This window comes from Vombatus ursinus, unplaced genomic scaffold, assembly GCF_900497805.2.
Source record: "Vombatus ursinus unplaced genomic scaffold, bare-nosed wombat genome assembly UNPS02015175.1, whole genome shotgun sequence".
In the NCBI taxonomy this organism is placed as follows: Eukaryota; Metazoa; Chordata; class Mammalia; order Diprotodontia; family Vombatidae; genus Vombatus; species Vombatus ursinus.
Genome location: NW_020954953.1, coordinates 11,642,744 through 11,663,062, shown reverse-complemented (window position 1 = coordinate 11,663,062; position 20,319 = coordinate 11,642,744). Strand labels below are relative to the sequence as shown.

At 35.9% G+C, this 20,319-nt stretch overlaps 1 protein-coding gene across 3 annotated transcripts in view; it reads right to left on the bottom strand.

Moving 5' to 3' along the window:
• The window catches only part of LOC114031480 (parkin coregulated gene protein homolog), a 623,375-nt gene that overhangs the window by 376,682 nt on the left and 226,374 nt on the right, over positions 1–20,319 (bottom strand). The gene's annotated exons all lie outside the window — the stretch shown is intronic.

Below are 20,319 nucleotides of genomic sequence, written 5' to 3'. Positions count from 1 at the left end.
CGATGCAAAAGGAAGCTACAAAACAATTGTAGGTAAGGGCAGATTGTCACAGGAGGCAGCTGGAGTATAAAATCATGTCTCAGACCTGTTTTTAGAAATAAAAGAATATTAAAAATATAACTTGTTTAGAGGATTAACAGGTTTTGAAACAACTGTTGAATTACAACTCAGTTATATCCTCTTGTTGATTACTTCAGCTTAGGTGACATGTTCAGTCTCTGTATTAAATTTTGTTTTATGTTGCAATTTCTACCCGTTTGGGATCTGAAAAAGACAACTTGTGATCATCTCTTTGATTTACAATGCTAAAAACAAGGATTAATGGCAGGCTACTTTAATTCTGCTATCCCAACAACTTTCAAGAGATAAGAGGTTGCTGAAAAGATACTACTCAATGTTTCAGGGCTATTTTTGAAGTTGCTTTGAACAGAAAACTAATGAGAACCCTTTACTTAGTCTGATAACCATTCAGCCTGATTCATTCCATTATGGGTGGAGGTGGGAGAAGGCAAAGAAGCAAGATGTTGTAAAGCCTTCAACGTTTCTGTCAAAAGAGTGCACTAGAATCTAATGACCTGCTAACAAGTGGTATGGAACTATAGGAATAGGACATTGATTGTCCAAAATAGGATGCAGCTAGAAACAGTAGAAGCCCTTCTATTCTTTGCCAGAATTCTTTCATGTCCTGCTGATGACTTTCCTCACATATACCCAAACTCAAAGTTGGTAGCTCAATAGGCTGCTGGCAATGCAAGTCCAATTCTCCCATTAGGTTAATGTCATGTGGGAAAAGACCAGTTTTCTACCATTAACACCAAGCTACCAATTATGAAGAAGAAAATCTAAGTGAGACATAGTAAAATATAGTTAAAATATAACTTGACTTATTGACTATACTGCCAGATTCTCTCACCACCACAGAATACCAAAACATTCTTTGAGAGCTTAGGAAGGAGAATGCTTTTCTTCTACACCCCATCCAAAGTCTTTGCTCACTTCTAATTCAAGAAGAGAATTTCTCAGCTGTATCTGGCACCTCAAGACTTGGAGCTCAAGCAGCTTCCTACACAGCTCTGTTGTTTGTCCTTTGTTCTCTAAGAGGACCAATAGCATCAGGAAGGTGGTGTCTTGACTTGCAAGTGAATTGGATTTAAGTGAGGCAGGGCTGTGCAAAGTTACCAGCCTCAATCTCTCCTCCAGAGCCATCTGGGACTAGTGGCAAGTCACAGATCAGGACAATTGGAGATGGCCCTGGATGCAGTGGGAGACCTTGGCCTTTTTTAAAGGCCTTTTAAAGTCTTTCCCACATCTTAGTTTGTCTGAGGCAATACACATTCAGTGATTAAGGCTAGGTAAGAATGAGGCAAAAAATGGCCTCACAGAGCTCTGAAAATCACTTTGGAGACTAACTTTTCCAAAGCAGGTAACAGCTGTACTATCTGGGAAATATTTGTTGTTGTTCAGTGATTTCAGTCATGTCCAAATCTCCATGAACCAATTTGGGGTTTTCTTTGGCAGAGATACTGGAGTGTTTTGCCATTTCCTTCTTCAGTTCATTTTATAGATGAGGAACTAAGGCAAATAGAGTTAAGTGAATTGCCCAGGGTCACACAGCTAATAAGTGTCTGAGGGCCAGATTTGAACTCTGGGATATTAATTTTTCTGACTTCAGGCCCAGCACTCTATCCACTGTACTACCTAGCTGCCCATGAGGAATATTGAGTATGTCATAAAAGCATAATAGGAATTTATAGCTGAATGGAAACTTGGGGGTATATGAATGAACTGATAGAGTTAATGTACCTTTTATAAACAACTCACTAAATCTCAGTAAGTTAGCTATCCTTTTACTGAAGTCCTACTCCAAAGGCTGAAATGAGAAATTATTTGTAAAAAGCACTTAGCACAGTGCCTTGCACATAGCAGGCGTTTTACAAATACTTATTTCCTTCCCCTTCTTTTTGTAGCATGGAGGAGACCGAGGCTACTTCAGTGTTATCCCAGTGAAGTATAAACTCTGAGAAGTTCTTTTGAGCTAGAAAGAGTTGAGTGATGGACTAAGATCGTAGAGGACCATTATGGCAAATTAGATTACACCAAATGATGAAGATTTCATAGATTCATCTTTTTAGCATAAAGGAAGTTGGGAGCTTCAAGAGTGAAAACACCCACAACTTGAAGTGTTGAAGCAAGTTTCATTATTTTTGTTCAAAACTTTAAATTTATACATAACACAGCAGGCTTCTGGGTTCTACTCCCCCTTTTCTGAATGCTACAAACTCTGTTCTTTTTACTGGGTGAAAGCTGGGTAACATGTTTCTTTCCCCATTTGGTCCCTTCATTGTGATAGTTCTGTCAAATTGAAACATCAATAATGTGATATGTCCGACAAAGCAGGAAGTTAACATTGAAATGGGTATCATTCCAACTAGTTTAAGCTTGGTTTCACAGTAAAACATGACTTTTAAAAGAAAAGCCCTACCTTGTAGAATCCTTTGCAGTACTCAGAAGAATTGCCCTGTATAACTACAACTATATCATCAAATCTCACAACATTCCTGTGAGGTAGGCAAATACTTTTTTTCTTTTATTCTTTTTTTTAATGGATACTTAACTGTGGGCTAGGTGAATTATAAAGCAGCCTAGTTAAAATTTCATAACCACAATATGCCTAAGCTAACTTGAGTTTTAAATAACCGTGCATAGTCAATACTGAACTCTATATACTAAGTAATAGAGTTGAGTCAAAAGTCTGGATACAAGAAAGAAACTCAGTAGAGAAACTTAAGGGGACACAGACACACCAATACAGACATACAAAATGGTCATCTATTTACCCACTTAATTCAGTTTAATGTTGACAGCCTAAGAGTCAGGAAGGCAGGGGAGGGGAATAGGGACTGAAAAAATACAGGGTATATAATCCTCAAATAAACACTGAACAAAATTACCAAATAATGTATTAAGCACTGGCCTTGAAGTTAGGAAGATGCAGGTTTAAAGCCCATCTCTGGCACTGCATGACCTCATCTCTCAGTGTTCTAGACAATTCTTTTAAGAATAAATTGCAGAAGAAGTGCCGCCTTGCATTGGTGGAGGGAGTTTCCTCTCTTGGGTGATCCCTATATCAATGAAATCATCCTTTTCTGAGAATTACATGAAAAATATAAGAGTAATGTTTATAAAACACATAATAATGATTCTTTCCTCACAGATAAAATGTTGGAATTCTTTAATGTGAAGAATTTTGAGAATTTTGCACTGTAACCCATTCATTTGTACTATAAAACATTAAATAAAACATGTATTTGCATTTTAATTTTTCATTAATTTAATTGGCTTCATTGGATTTGTTATTAAAAGCATTTGTAGGGAGCAGCTAGGTGGTACAATGGATAGAGCAATGGCCCTGAAGTCAGGAGGAATTGAGTTCAAATCCAGCCTCAGACAATTACTAGCTTTGTGATCTTGGGCAAGTCACCTGGCCCCAAATGCCTCCCTGCCTCCACAATGCATTTGTATTGCTAAATAAGGCGGTAAACATTACAGGAAATAAAGAAGGATAATATATAAAAGAGGAAAATCATTGATTAGCATTCTATAGAAAATTACTGACCAAAATGAAAGAAACTAATATAAACAATACTGCATTTTATATAGATGTAATAAATATTCATTAAAGTAATGGCTATAAAAGCAGGTATAGTAAAAAGAATGAGTTTGAGTATGAATTTTATAAAGTCTTTATTTCTTATTTATTTTTTATTTCTACTATACTAATGAAGAAGAAATGGTGGTGTCTGAGAGCTACTCTCTAAACTTGGGACAGATTCTCTTTGATAATGACTTCTACTCCTAATTTGACCAAATGAGGTCAGCTTCCCAGTTTCTTCTGGCTCACTCTGGCAGATTTCAAAGAATTCAGAGAAAATATAGATAGGATCCTATGGCCTAAAATCTATGAAGAAAATAGGCCCAAATAGAAGAAAAAGATCAAAATTCAAAGAAAACAATGTAGATAACCAACCAATGTGGTTGACCAATTTAGATCTTTAAATAACATAGAAAGAAGACCAAGTCAAGGGCAGGTACCTGAGGATAATTTTTTTAGTAGTAACAATAATGTTAGGAACTTTGAAAGTCAGAATGATCTTAAACTAGTGATGAATGTGAAGGCGAAAAAAGTATTTTAAAAGCTATTCTGGGTCCAAGAGAGCAAAAAAAGGAGTAGGTTCTTGCTTTGAATGGATAAAATGATGATAGATGACAAAAGTAAAGCATAACTACTCAATTCTTATTTTGATTTTCTTTTCTCTACCAAAAAGTATATTTGTCAGACTGAAGAGATGAAAAAACCTGGTTAGTAGAAAACTGAGAAGCCAGATAAATAAGGTGGTAGTAATATAGAATCCTAGCTGCCCTCAATAAATTAAAATTATCAGGCAGATGTTTTAGTGTACAAAAATGTGTGGATGGATATAGTTACTGAGTATGGGGGTAGCCAAGTGGTACAGTGAATACAGTGCTGGGAAGACCCATCTTCCTGAGTTCAAATGTGGCCTCAGATACTTCCTAGCTGTGTGATACTTGGCAAGTCATTTAACCCTGTTGGCCTCAATTTTCTCATCTGTAAAATGAGGTAGAGGAAGAAATGGCAAACCACTCCAATATCAGTGCCAAGAAAACCCCAAATGGGGTCATGAAGAGTCAGATGTGACTGAAAAACAATCAAATCCACAAACATTGAGAGATCATGGAAAGTAGAAGAATTGGAGAAAAAACAAATGTCCTGATTTTTAAGAAGGGGAAGATGGATCCTTCAATTCCTGGCAATATTCTAAAACTTACTATTAGAATAATTGTGTGACTACTGTAATTATGAAGCACTGTTGTGAGTTCATCAACAATAGGTAATGCCTGATGAGTCTCAATTTCCTTAATAGGTTATTTATTAAAGTGGTAAATCAAGGAAATGCCATAGATATAGGATATATCATCTCATCAAGTCATTTGACAGTCTCTCATTCTATCATTGCAGACAAGATGGAGTAACATGGGCAGGATGATAATCTGGTTAGGTGGAGTTTCAAATGTTTGAATGGTTGGACCATAAAAGTTGTTTATAAAGGACTGATGTCAACCTTGAAACTTATCTCCATGGAAACCTCCCAGGAATTTGTCCTTGGTACCATGTGGTTCAGTGAAGAAATAGATTATAGGCTTATCAAATTGGGGACATGAATCTAAGAGGGCTAGATAATAAATTGAATAGTAAGATTTCAAAAAAGAGTTGAAAGTCTAGGATGATAGGTCAATTATATTCAGATGGAACTTAATAGGGATAAATGTAAAGTCTGGTACTTGGCTTCAAAAAATCCACTATGCAAGGAGGGGATGAGGAAGCATGTAACAACAAGTGATTCATGTGACAAAAGACTGAGGTTTTTTAGTGGACTATAAATTCAGCATAAATTAAGTATATTATAGGTCATTCATAAAATTCAATGTGATCTTAGGCTGCATTAACAGAAACATAGTGCTTAGAATTACAGAGTTAATAATATGGCTTGTATTCTATTCTAGTTAGATTACTTCTGCTGCATTGCATTCAGTTCTGGGCACATTTTGTACCTTTGTAAACACAGCTTTCATCTTAGTTCAGGTCTCCACCTCTCTCCTATACTATTGCAATGATTTCCTAATCCCTACTCTAGTCAATTCTATACAAAGCTGCCAAAGTGATTTTCCTTAAGCACAGATCTGACCATGTCACTCCCATACTCCTTAAACTATAGTGGCTCCCTATTATGACCTTTGGATAAAATATAGACTCCTCTGTTACTGGAACCAACCTATCTTTCTAGACTCTTTATACATCACTCCCTTTCCATACTCCATTGTCCAACCAAACTGGCTTTCTCCATCTTCCATGTATGGAATCCCCATATTCTGACTCCATGTCTTTGCAATGGCTATTTTCCAGGCCTGGAACACACTTCTGCCTCATTTCCACCTCAGGGAATTCCTCTACTTTTTCAATGCATAATTCAAGCACCACCTTCCACATGAAGCCTCTTATGGTCTCCCAATTATTAATGCCTTTCATCACTGAGTACCAAGCACTTACTTTGTCTTTTTTTTCTGCATAAACCTATAAATGCAAATGTTATTTTCCTCGATGAAATGTTTCATTTTTTGTCCTTGTATTTATGCCTCCTAGAACAGTATTTGGCATTCAGTAGGAGTTTAATAAGTGCTTGATGATTGATCTTTCTTACTATATTGTTGGGCATTAATTTATACTACAGTTACATATAGCTATATATAATATTCCCACTCTACATTGTAAACTCTGTGGTGGAGATCATTTAAACTAAACTTTCTATTTCCCCCACCACTTAACACACCTAATTTGTCTGTTGAATTTGGTTAAATTGATATTTATCTTAAACCAAACATTCATTTGTCCTTATAGTAAGCATATATTTCTTCAATAAAATACATAAAATATTAGTTTATACAAAAACTCTCCTCTTTATAATACTTTACTGAATAGAGTAAGTAGATTGAGGGCTGGGGACTGGACTTGGGATTTCACTACTATGAAAGAAAGCTCCAGGCAGGAAACTTTCTTTCTCAAGGCAAGTCAGCACCTTCTCTGCCATTTATAATCTTAGAGAAGGGCTTTGAGCACTGTTACTGTCAATGATTTGCCCTGGGTCCCACATATGTTCCACATGTATTTCTGAAGACAGCTCTCTACCAAGTATCTCAAACTATCTCTGAAGATATAAAAAATTTTTTTAAAGAATTAAGAAAAATGCAAATAATTATTTTAGGAGGGTAAATAGATTTAGAATAGCAATGAGTTCCTTGAATATAGAATAGAAATTTTATGTAAATTATTATATAATTTCCATGTTAACTTTTTAAAATAAAGATACAAACCTCTAGTTCATTAAGAGACAAAAAACACTTCTTTCTGTGTGCTTAAAATTACTACTTGTGTCTTAGTCTACCTAGAAAATCTCTAATTATAACAGATACAGTAGAAAACTGCAGTATATTATATATGACATATAATATATGTGTATCTATTTATGTGTGCATATATGTGTATGTGAATATGCATGTGTATACACATATATACATATTTAGCCATATGAAAATTATAGCAAACAAAATAATTTTTAAAAATGTCTTAGGAAATCACACTATCAGTAAATTTTAGCAAGATAAAATTGTGCTCACATGTGTGAATTTATGTGTATGTGAAACTCAGTGCTCTGAGCAACTGTGTCTTCCCTTAACTGACTAGGTGACCTTGGGCAAGTGAATCAAACTTTCTGGATCTCAATTTAATGATCTGGAAAATGAAAGGTTTGGATCAGTTTACCTCTAAGGTCTATTCTAGTTCTAAATTTCTATAAATTTATAAGAGAAGTAGTAGTGACTCCTCTCTCCCTCCCATTATCAAATGAGATAATATTTGTAAAATGGTTAAAACAGTGCCTGGCATTGTCAATACAGTTTTGTCTACAATATGCAAGGCACTGTACTAGGTGTTTGAGGAAGACAGTGTTTGTATCTGTTGTTTAGTCATTTTTCAGTCATATCCGACTCTTTGTTACCCCATTTGGGGTTTTCTTGGCAAAGATACTGTTATGGTTTGCCATTTCCCTCTCCAGCTCATTATACAGATGAGGAATCTGAGGCAAACAGGGTTAAGTGACTTGCCCAGAGTTACACAGCTAATAAGCATCTGAGGCCAGATTTGAACTCAGGAAGATGAATCTTCCTGACTCTAGGCCCAGAACTCTAACCACTGTTCAACTTGGCTTCCCGTATTTTACTGGATAGTAAGTTTATATTCAAGAGTAAAATAGAGATATCATTTGAGAAGATGACATTTGAATTCAGATCTTCCTGACCCCATGCCTGGCACTCTATCCACTGTGCCACCTAGCTGCCTCAAGCCCACTAAGCTTTCTCTAGCCATCACAAATGTGTGTTTCTTCCTTCTCCCCACCCACAGGCAAAACAGCCAAAAGGTTGGGAAAAGTAATCACAGTAAGAGGGCTACTGACTATTGACAATGTAACCGTCACAGTATCGTTAGAATTCCACTTCTCCCACTCACTTCGTAATCATTTACAATCTGGTTCCCAATCTCACCAGCTAACTGAAACTGCCTTCCATCTTCTCCAGTGCTCTCTTCCTTGTTAAATCCCACTGCCTCACTTGTCTTGAATTTTCTGCCACATTTGACATCATTGTCTAACCTCTCCTCTGGGACATTCTCTCTCTGCCTTCGGTTACGTGGCAGCAATGTCTCTTGATTCTGCCTCTGCAGGCTCAATTTCTCCTTCTAAGTGTCCTCTGTTGAATCATCATCCATGTCTCATACCTAAATATGTACAGTCCTTGGCCCTCTACTTTCTATGCTCTCTTGGTAATCTCATCAACTCCCACAGATTAAGGCATCATCCCTATGCAGGTAACTCTTAGATCTATATACTCAATCTTAATCTCTCTTTAAACTTCCAGTCTAACATCATCAACTACATCTGCAAATGTATCTTTTTCTGGTTTTGCCAGAAAGCCATAGATTGCATCTATAAAGTCCTTAGCCTAGTGCTTAGTATGTAATAGGTGCATAAATGCATGTTTCCTTCCTTCCTTTAAATAGGCAACTCAAATTCAACATGTCCAAAATGAAACTCATTCTCTTCCTCTTCATACCCTTCCAAAGTTTTCTTTTTCTGCTGCAGATACCCACCGACTTTCCAGGTCTCAGGTTCATAACCTCAGAATCATCCTTGATATAGTCAGTCAGCAAGCATTTTCTTTATGCTAGGCATTGTGCTAAGTGCCAGGGTTATAAAGAGAGGCACAAACAAAGTCCCTACCCTCCAAGAACGGGGGAGATATTTATACAGGGGAGATAACATGTGAGAGAGAATGCAACGGAGGTGAGAGAAAGACTAGGAAAGACCTCATATTGAAGGTGGAATGTAACAGAGGATTTTATATTTTATTCTAGAAGCATTGAGGAACAATTGGATTTATTTAAGGTGGTGGGGGTGGGGTGTTGGAGGAGACAAGATCAGATTTTCATTTTTAAAAGACCGTAACAGTAGTTGAGTGGAGGATGGAGAGAACCAAATGGAGACCAACCAAAAATTGTTGTAATAGTCCAGGTAAGAAGCTAAGAGGGTCTGCATCAGGGTGGTGGCTATGTGAATCAAGAGATGGAGACATATACTGGAGATACTGCAAATGTATAAATGACAAGGCTTGGTAACATCAGAAATGTGGGGTTTGTGTGAGTAAGGAGTCAAGGAGGAGACCAAAGTTGCAAGCCTGGGATGTCCTTAAGAATAATAGGGAATCTGAGAAGAGCAGAAAGTCTTAAGGGAAAGATAATGACTTCTGTTTTGGACATATCGGGTCTGAGATATCTACAGGATCTCTAGTTCAAGATGCCCAAGAGGCTTTTGGTGAGGGAAGACTCTAACACTGGAGAAAGTTTAGGGATACACACACCTACACACATACACATACATACACACATGAATATATATATATATATATATATACACATATATATATACACACACACATACATACATAGTTTTGAGAATAATTTTCCTAGAGATGATATCTGAACCCACGGAAGTTGATGAGCTCACCAAGCAAGATGGTATATTGGGAGAAGAGTACCTAAGGACAGAGCCTTGGGGGCCACTTAGGGTTAATGGGAATGATATGGATAAAGATCTAGCAAAGAAGAGTAAAAGAAGCCCTTTAACTGACCTGACTCTTTCTCTCAGCAATATTATAAATATAAAATATATTTTGCAATTATAAAGCATATTGATCCCTGAGAAAGGTTTTGAATTAAAACAGAAGGCATTACAATTACCATATTTACAGACATAGCTTGATATATCAATATAAGATTTTTCCTCTATCATGTTGGTCAGCTTCCTTCAGAAGCAAAATTAGTACTTAAAAAAAAAGATTTCTTATCATACAGAAATGGAAGAGCTGCCCTAACAGTAATAGCCACCATTAGCCACTTATAAATTTACACTGCAAAAACTACAGGTCGTTCTGAGTGCCTACCAAAAGAGTGTATCCCACTTAATATATGAACATATAAATAAATATGAACATACATAAATATATGCATATAACATATATTTTTTCTAGCAGATTCAAAGATGAATTCATAGCTTTAGTTTTAAGAACTATGTATGAATCATTTTGTGCAATAATCTTCCTACAAATGAGATATTTTGTAAAAGCACACACATACACCTTAATGATCTATTTAAATTGGAATGAAAATAAATATTTAAATATTAATACATGATATTAATATTTTGGGTTCATTCTTTTTAATGAAAGAATCTTAATTTTAGAAAAAGGTTGATTCACTTTGCTATTCTAGCATAATTTGATGAGAAAATAACTACTTTGGAAATCTAAAGAATGGGCATTGTGCCCCAGTTTTGCCACATTCCTGGAGTAAATATAGAAAGAAATCACTTGGACACTGAGCCTCAACTTCCCCATTGTAAAATGTGAAGTCTATACTATTACTCTACCTCAAAGAGATAAAAATCCAGTAAAATAACATAGTTAAAGTACTATACATGGCAGTAATTTGTAAAGTATTTTTATCCGTGGGCCAAAAATCGTATAATTCATGATTTCACACATGATGACTATCTCTTTATGTTATTTTATTTTCTTTAGTTAGTATTTCGGATGGTGTTTAAATGATTCATTTATTCTAAATCAAATTATTCTCTGTAAAATTTTGGCGGCTTCATTCCACATCTTAATAAGGTATAAATAACAAAAAACAACATAGTATAGTTTTATATCACTTATATAAACTGTGTAACACTCTTAAAATAAAATTGTGCCATAGAAAGTTAGAGATAGAGGGAAAATGACACATTTAAAGAATTAATGTAAGAAATCTCCCCCAAACCCCAAAGCATGTTTCCTTTTCTTATATCATATATAATAAATCTTACTGGCCAGTCCTTTAGGCATATGATTTTCAGCATCTTTTCAGCTAATCCTAATTGTATCCTAAACCATTGTCACCATTGCTTTTTCTCCCTCTTAAATCCCAATAAATTTCAACCCTTCCTAACTCTTTTTACAGATAAAGCTAGAGTCTGGGCCTTACTCATATCTCATCTGGCTCTTTATTTAAAGGAACATTTCCTCAAGTGACAATACAGATGGTGGCTAGGGAGATAGAGAAAGCATTAAATGAAGGGAAAAGTGTTCACTAGACAAACTTAATGCCTCTACACCTTTAGCTTCAGATATTTAATGTGTAACCTGTTGCCAGAGGTTAGCACAAATATGGGATAGTCCATATTTTCCATGATGGAAAATATTCATTAAACGCCTTTAAAATATATATGTTAATTAATAGGAAAGGAGTAAGAACAAATGATATATACAGAGTGTCCTAAAAGTCTTAGTGCCATTTTAAGCTTGGCTTTTAAAGTTTAAAACACATGATTTTGTATGTATATGTATTTCTATATAATATAATATGTCATATAAGATAGATGTGTATATGAATGTATGTGTATATGTATATATGTGTGTGTGTATATATGTATATATATTAGTACAAATGGCTTTCATAAGCCATATTATTAAATTATATCATATATATCATATATATATATCATATGTATATCATATTATACATACATTATAGCTTTCCTGTAATACATGGGCAGATGAGAGATGAGTAAGCCATAGAGGGTGAGAAGTGTCATCTGATACACTGCACTCCCCTCTTACTATGGACATTGTAGTCTCTGTCATGGCTGTGATAGAGATCAATGGTGGAAGTGAAACAGGGGACAAAGAATTCTTTTTGGTACCAGAAAGAAATTTGTCTCCATGGGTAGAATGGCAATCAACATGAATGCAAGAGGTGGATAGGGAGATGTTCATTTTGGGTGTGCTCAGGGTGGAAGAATGGGTCCCAAAGTCCAATTTCTAAATAAATGGCTCGGGACAAGAATTATAGACTTTGTAGATTACAAGAACTGGCACGGAGGTCCCAGGACCCAAGGTCATATTTGGTGATAAATGTAAACCCAGTTTACTCATACACACAGAGACTTCTGTTTGTTGTCAAAGTAAATGAAATGGAGGAAACTGGACATGTTAAAAGTCAGCTGAAATTTTACTATGGAGGAAGTTAGGCGGTATTTCTCACCTTTTCCATACTCTTGCCTCTCTCATATACGCTAGCAATCTAAAATACCTTTTATCCCATCTACAGGTGTTCTTGTCTTAGACTGTCCTCTAAGAGTTAAAACCTCCTACTTTGGTCCCCCAAACAAATCCTTCCTTCAAGTGTCCCATGTTCCAATATCAATTTTTGCTTCTTCCTCAACTCAAAATTCTTTAAAATTCCCATTCCCTTAGTGTAGTGCAGCTAAGTATTTGCAAAACAATTTAATTACATGAATCTGCAGTGATGTGCGAATGACTAATAGCCAGTTCAACCTTTCAAGGGGCCTGTTAACCCAAAATGAATTGTTAGTTGGTAGAGTTTCAGGTAGGGCCACCTGGGAGAAAAAAGTTGGGGGAAAAGTTTCTCCTAAAGCAGGGTTTTTAACCTTTTTGTGTCATGGACTTCTTTGGCAGTCTATGGATCACTTTTCAGAATAATTTTTAAATGCATAAAATACACAGGACTAAAATTTTATTGGAATAGTTATTAAAATATTTTAAAAACCTAATTTGTGATATATTTCACAAATCTCTTTGAAGTCTATGTACTCCAGATAGGTAACACATGCCATAAAGGATAGCACGAAGGCTATTTCACCTGTATATAAGGCTATTTCAATAATAATAAACATGGTGCAGGGAAACATAGTAAAGTGGTACAGCAAAGATAAGTTCTGGAAACTGCCGCCAGAGTTGGGTTAGACAAAGTATTTAATCAAAGTCCATGTTACCGTAAGTGCTACTATATGCTTGCCAAAACAGCACTTTTTTATGGTCATAGTAGTGGCATGTAATGAACATTTAGATCTGGAGAATTTATGGTATATCTTAGCTATGGAATCCTAGCCTTCCCTGGGAGATTTCTATTGGATAGCCATGGCTCCTGACTTTTTGGGAGAGGTAATCAGGAGCTCAAACAACACTTCTGTACTTCTTGGGAGACAATTTGGAGGGAAAGCTCCCGGATAGTATTCTACTCAATCTGCTCTACCTATACAAATGTTCTTGGCAACAGATATGGGAAGCAGAGAAAGACAGCTGAAGCCACTTATCAGAGATAAGCTTTGGAGACTCTGCCACCTGGGTTGGAAAAAATTACTTAAGCAAGATCTTCAATTAGTATTCCAGAGAGGATACAGAGTTATATTAAAGACGGGATCTAAGTGGTTATAATACATACTTCAGATTCAGCCTAGTCTGACATATTTTATATTCCACAGTAGAGATTCAACCTCCTATTCCTAGGAAAGGGATCTCCCTTGTAACTATAACATGAAAGTGGCCAGAACTGTGTGAGAAAAGAATGAAGGGAACATTCGTGTTCCAAAGCTGGTCTTTCATGTAGGGACACAATTTGAGAGATGCATACATCCTTTTCTCAATATTTTCCCTTACCTGTAAGAGAAGTCAGACAGGACTCTAATTCCACCTTTTCCATAAAGGCTAAAGTCTGAGGCCACCTCACCTTCAGCAGACAACAGAACAGTGGGAGATTCTGACCTGCCTTAAGCCAAGAACCATCTGGGGCCCCAGCATCTGCTTTGCCTTGACTATCATTCCATAGTTACAGCCACACCTTTCAAATGTGGACGGAGCCATAACTGGAGATATTTTTCATCAGACGAAAGCAATTTGTGAGGGGTGTAACAATACAGAGGACAGTCTGCTTATATGTGCTGTCCCATTTGGAGAGACCAATCCCATGTCAGTAAGTCAGTGGAGGAAAAGGAGGGAAGAGAAATGGAGAAAAGCATAAGGTGAGTTGTGGTCTGGTGGCAATTGCCTCAGAGACAAAGCTGAGGGCCCTATGAGTGCACCCACTAGAGAAGTTGGTTTAGGAATCTGGATATCTAACCCTCAAAAATGTTGACCTTGCCTATTTGTGTCCTGGTTCTGTCACGTTTATTTTCCAGCAATTAGTTTATGCACCTGAGAACCTTGGACTGCTCCTATTCAGCAAGATACAGAAAAAGGTCTCTGACAACACACTGTTATCCCAGGATTAGACTGTTGCCTTCATTTGAGTTACTGGTGCAATTTCTTTGTTTTATCTGACTCTTGTTTTCTGATCTTCAAATGCCTCACTCACATATGCTTTATTGCCCCCTTTCTTCTGGCTTTGACCCACTGTTTTCCAGCCTTAGTTTGCTGCTGGCAACTGATAACCTCAACGTTCCTCACCTGGGCATTGATCTTCTACTTTCTGCTTTGATTCTCACCCCCAACAGTCAGAGAGTCTTAAAACCTAGTTAGTTAGTTTTAGATCCAGACTTCAAACCCAGTCCTCTTCTAGTCCCTTAAATGCAGAAGGGTCAGGGAAAGAAGGAGGGTTTTGTAGGTCACTTTGTTAGTACTTGAAGGAGAAGAGAAAAATTGAAAAAGAAATTATTTTCACTGATTTTATATGGGGCTTGTTTTGAGATTTCCTAGAACTTGCTGGTATAGCAAAAAAGTTATAAAAAAGCAACTGAATTCAAGATTAGCAATTATTTTTTCACTCTTTAACAAAGAGCCTTTGACAAAAGCCTAAAGAATTATGATGCTGATGATACCATTTTAAATCAATTCAAATTATGACCCTTAACAATGCAACGATGCTAAGGCCCTTAACAGTTCATTATGAGTTTTAATGGTGATAGGGCACATGCACAGACCCCATCAGTTTGCTAACATGGTGTCATACATATGAAGGACATTAAGGAGCTACTTCCTGGAGAATTTTGGAGGTTGGAATATGTGTGGACAGTCTCTGTCAGCTTACCACATGGTTGAGAGGATGAGATGAGAAAACAGAATGTTCAGCTTTTTCAAAACAACTCAGGTAAGTACTGGCCATGGCTTTTGCTGTATTTGTATCTGAGACAGCAAGGTGACTCTTTCATTAATGATTTCTTGGAAATGAACCAAGCTGTAAGGTGGAAGAGTCATAGAGCTGTCCTAGGTGATATATACCCCACCAAATATGAATCTGGGTCTTTGGTCTTTTTGTTTCTTCTTTTCTGTTCTAGATGCAAAGAGAGTGGAATTAACAACCATAGGTTAGAAGCATGAGCCACAAGAACTCAGGAAGCCAGGCCAGGTTTGCAGCCAGCCCAGCATTGTGCTCTACAGAGCAAAGGTCAGGGACTCAAGCCTAGCGGAAGCCAGAAGCAATCCTGGCTTTGGCCCTGAACTTGGAGGGAATTGAGTGAAACTGCATGCCAAGTCCCCTTCCAGACACTGTAGTGAAGTAGGCGGATCACATCCTGAGGTTTGGGGAGAAACAGTTGTACATTTATTCTTGTTATATCTTTGAAGTACATATTCCTTTGTAAAAATCAATAAACGATAAGTGCAACTGGGGTAGTAGTTACTAAGCCCCCTTAAACAAGGAAATCACAGCTGGTGGAAGTTCAAGTTAATGGTAAAGAAATGGACTCTTCAAACCCTCAGGGTACCTGAGAACCCAGAGGGGAAGATGTAACAGACCAATTCTGGAAAAGTGGAGCAAGGGCAAATCATTATAGATTTATTATAGGAAATAAACTCTTTTGAATTTGATCAACACTCTTTCAATGTTAGAGGGAATCATGTACAGATGGACATTTCATATTAACAACCTTGTACAGGGTGGTAACGTTCAATATGAAACAAAACTGGTTAAGAATAACTCAACTATTGAGGTTGTTGAACAGAAAAGAACCACAAAATACTAATAAAAAACATACTGATGAAAGAGAATGATCCCTAACCTCTGGAAGAGACATGCTGGGAAGTTTCTACGATTCTACAGCAAATCTCCAGGGTTCTTTCCTAGCTTTAAAATGATTTTTTTGTCTCTTACCTTTGATTTCCTATCACGTAAATATGCCTATCTGATGTAATGCAATAATTTTCCTTTGCTAGAGAAAGACATTTACTTTAAAAAAAAAATAGGAGTGTGACAATGTAACCTAGGGAGCACTGGGATAGATTAGAATAAAAGTCAGAAATGTTTTTATAGTGTTTGTCTTACACATCTTGTTATAAGCTATAAGAAAGAGAAGTAGATACATACCAGGGACATTCCTTTTACCCTCTTAATGCCCAGATACACAGTGTTAGTGATCCCCAAGAAGATATAACGATGGGAAGGAAACAATGAGAGTCATGTTATGGAGTAGAGAAGGGTTTATGTATTCATAAGTACCACTCCCATAATTAGTTCCTCACTCCTTCATCACTGAATTTTTTTCTATTCTTTATCTTCTGTAATGTAATCTGGAGAGAGAAATAACCTCTCTTAACAGTATCTGTGTCAGAACCAATAAACCAATAGGCATTTATTAAGCATGTAATATATGCCAAGCACTAAGTTAGTCTCTTTAGATACCAAGATAAAAATAAAACAATCCCTGTCCTCAAGGAGCTTATATTCCATCAGGGAAACAACATGTCCACATATCAGTATATACAAACTATGTAATGTAAATAATATACATAAACTAAGCAAATGCAAGGACATTTTTAGGAAGAAGGCGCTAGCAGCTAGAGGGGGAACAGTCTGGAAAGGCTTCACATAGGAGGTGACATCTGAGTGAAGCTTTGAAGGAAACTTCAGATTCTTAGAGGGCAAAGAGAGACGGTGTTCCAGATATGGAGGAAAGCCTATCCAAAAGCACAGAAATGGGAGATGGAAAGTTGTGTGTGTGAGGAGAAGTAAAAAGACTGACCCAACTGGACCAGAGTGTTCAAGAAGGAGAGTGATAAAGAGTAAGCATGGAAAGTGAGTTGGAGCCAGATTGTGAAGAACTTTAAATGTCAAACAGATAATTTTGCATTTGTTTTTAGAGGTAATAGGAGCCCAAAGAAGTTTTTTGAGCAGGGAAGGACCATGGTCATACCTGTGGGTTGAGAATATTGCTTTGGAAATAAAATATTTATAAATATTGTCATAATATAAAGTATCTACTCATATATAAAACTAAATGTCTAAGACCACAATTAATTTTTTTTCTACCTCTCTTCTATTTAAGCTTCTTTCCAGCTTATTTCAACCCATTTATCTACTTTCCTTCCTTTCTGTCCTGGTTCATTTTATATTACATCCCTCCTTAAATAGTTGGGGGGAGGGGAAGGAAAATCTACGTAGATAGAATGTTAAATTGTTATATGAAAGGTTTATATATGTAACAATATTAAATAGGAATAATATAATTGTAAACTTTGTGAGCTAATACTCTTGTAATCTATCAAATACAGTATCTTATACATAGATGTTCCAAGCACGTTTGTTAATGCTTTTAAAGAAAGTTTTATAATTTTATCATAACAGGTCACACACTATGTCAAACTCATTTTCCTGAGATTATCAATACTTACTTGAGTTTTGGTTACAGAATCCTACAGCAAGAAAGGAACCTTGGAAATCATCTAAACCAATTCCAGATAAATTTACTACCAAGGAAACAAAAGACAGGGATAAATTATTTTCCCAAGCTAACATGGTGTCAGGGGCCCAGAGCTTCTGACTCCTAGTCCAGGGTACTTGGTACCCTTACCTTCTGGTTTTGAAATGTCTAGACAGCAATTATCCACAAATTATATTAACAATAATATATGGCAGGGTTAAGGATCAAAACTTTTGTTTGCAGACAATATTTTCAAGAAAATCACATCAGTGAATAAGTGGACATCATTTGAACAGCTGGGTCCATTAGAGACTTAATGTAGTAATTTACCTTTTTGTAGCAGCAGCTCTTTCAGTTATATAAAAAGTGCTTTTTGTTCTTTGGACTAATTCATTTAAGTTGAAAATCTTTTGGGAACTAAAAACTATGAAGCTTTTTATTTCTTATCTAACGTATGGATAAATATGAAGAATGTAAAGATTAAGTTATTTGCAATTTGCACAGTCCAATGTTTTACATTTCTCAGGCTGATTTACCTAAAAGTCTACTTAATTTTTTAAAATCTTTTAAAAAATCCAAACTTTATCTAAAATATTTATTTTTAAAGTATTTCTCAAAGATAATTGTATAGATTTTGTTTATTAACAAAATGCTAATAATGATGATGAAAAACATATAGTAAAGATGGTAAGTATAATTTCAGTGATAAAGGGAACTTCTATAGAAATTCACATAGTCAATGCAGGTCAGAATGCTTTTTTCAGTTGATAATGCTAGAGAGCTACCTGAAGCATAGAGAAGCTCAGGACGACCCACCAGTACATGAGAGACATGAGACTTGAGCACAGTTCATCCTCTATCCATTCTGCCATTATGCCTTCTATGTATAAATCACATCTCATTCAAATCAATTTAGAAATTGTGATGAATAGGTATTTAAGTCTCTAATATCAAAAATGAACTTTTAGAGAAAATTTAGATGGAACCTTCTCGACTAATGCTTTTCTGATGAGTATGATTATGATTGTTGCTTGATATTAATGCCTGATGAATTTTTCTCAAATCCAAAATGTGTTAAAATTTCATATTAGTGTTTTTATTTACTGTCCAATTTACAAATACAAATATGAGAAATGTTAAAATGTTTAATTCTTCAGCTATTCATCACTTAGAATTCCAAAAATACCTACAACATCAAAAGAACTGCTAAGGGATGATTTCCTTTTGCTTTCCTAGTCTACTTAATTTTTCTTTAGTGTTTGTTTTAAGTATTTTTCAATAAAGTCATTGTCTATATCTGGATCATGCATTCTATGAAGTTGATGCCCAAATGAATCTATGTCTGTGAATAAAATGGCTTGTCATTCTCTTTTCCCATTTAATCATCAGTGATTGACGTTTGTTAGTGGGAAAAAGAGGGAAAAAAAGAACAAGTTCTGTCAATCAAGTATTCTTTGAGGTTTAGGCAGTGCTAAAGAGGAATCAATGCTACCTGATATGTTAGTCTGGCTGCCAGTCAGAGAGTAATCTCAAGGTCACCTCACTGCCAAGTTCCTAGAATGAATTTAAACAAATGTGCAATATTCATTTTCATATGCAGTTTTATTTTTAAAAAGTTTAAATTTGTTCAATTAATATACTTCTGGGGGAGTATCTGAGAGCTATTTCACTGCCACTGAATTAATTTATATACAATGTACAAAACAAGCATTCTACACATGCTAAATTAAATAAATTGGATTGAGAATGCAAACCAAATACTGTTTTACAAAGAACTGCTAATAAGAATTTTAAACAGTACAAAATATGTGTTAAAAGCATAATGCTAATATTTAATATCTTTTAACCTGGGCTTCATGTATGAAGATTTTGTTTTGTTTTGTTTTTTAGTGAATTGCTGCTTTGGTGTGACTCTGGATTGCTGGAAAGAATGATGACCCTATATATGAGGGGTGGAGTTGGTATAAGAGCTTTGGGAAGGATTTTCTTCATTTCTGTTTGTATTGTTCAAGGCTCTCTTTGGAACTAATTCTAGGCAAGAGTGAGACAAAAAAAAAAACTAAACCTCTGGATATGGCAAATATGTAAGACAAGCTGTGTCAGGTTATCTCTCCAGAGACATCAGGGAATTTTATCTTAGGTGAGACTAGGGTGTCTCTTGATTGAGCCCATCTAAAGAGTTGTGTATTTTCTACTATGTTCTAATGTGTAGAACTCTGATTTCTGTTTGTTATCTCCTTGGATAAATTTATAACTTGATTTTGGTGGGAAGGAGTCAAATTTGCACTTGAAGCTGTGGATACCTTCATCCTTTAAGAGGTAGTTTCTAAGAAAGTGTCTTGAGCTTCAAAGAAACTCATGTCCCTAGACCAGCAATATTTATTTAGAGTAGATAGATATACTGTATATGTGTATATATATATATATACATATATATTTGAAAAAATATATATATGTATGTGTGTGTGTATACATATAGGATACATAATTATTTAGGGCAGATACCTCTGTGTGTATTTACACATGCATATACATACATGTATGTGCACATACACACATATGTATATGAAGAGAAAGACAGAGTTCTCTGAGGAAGATAACAGACTCTACACACATGCACGCACACACACACACAAACACACACACACACACACAGCCTTAT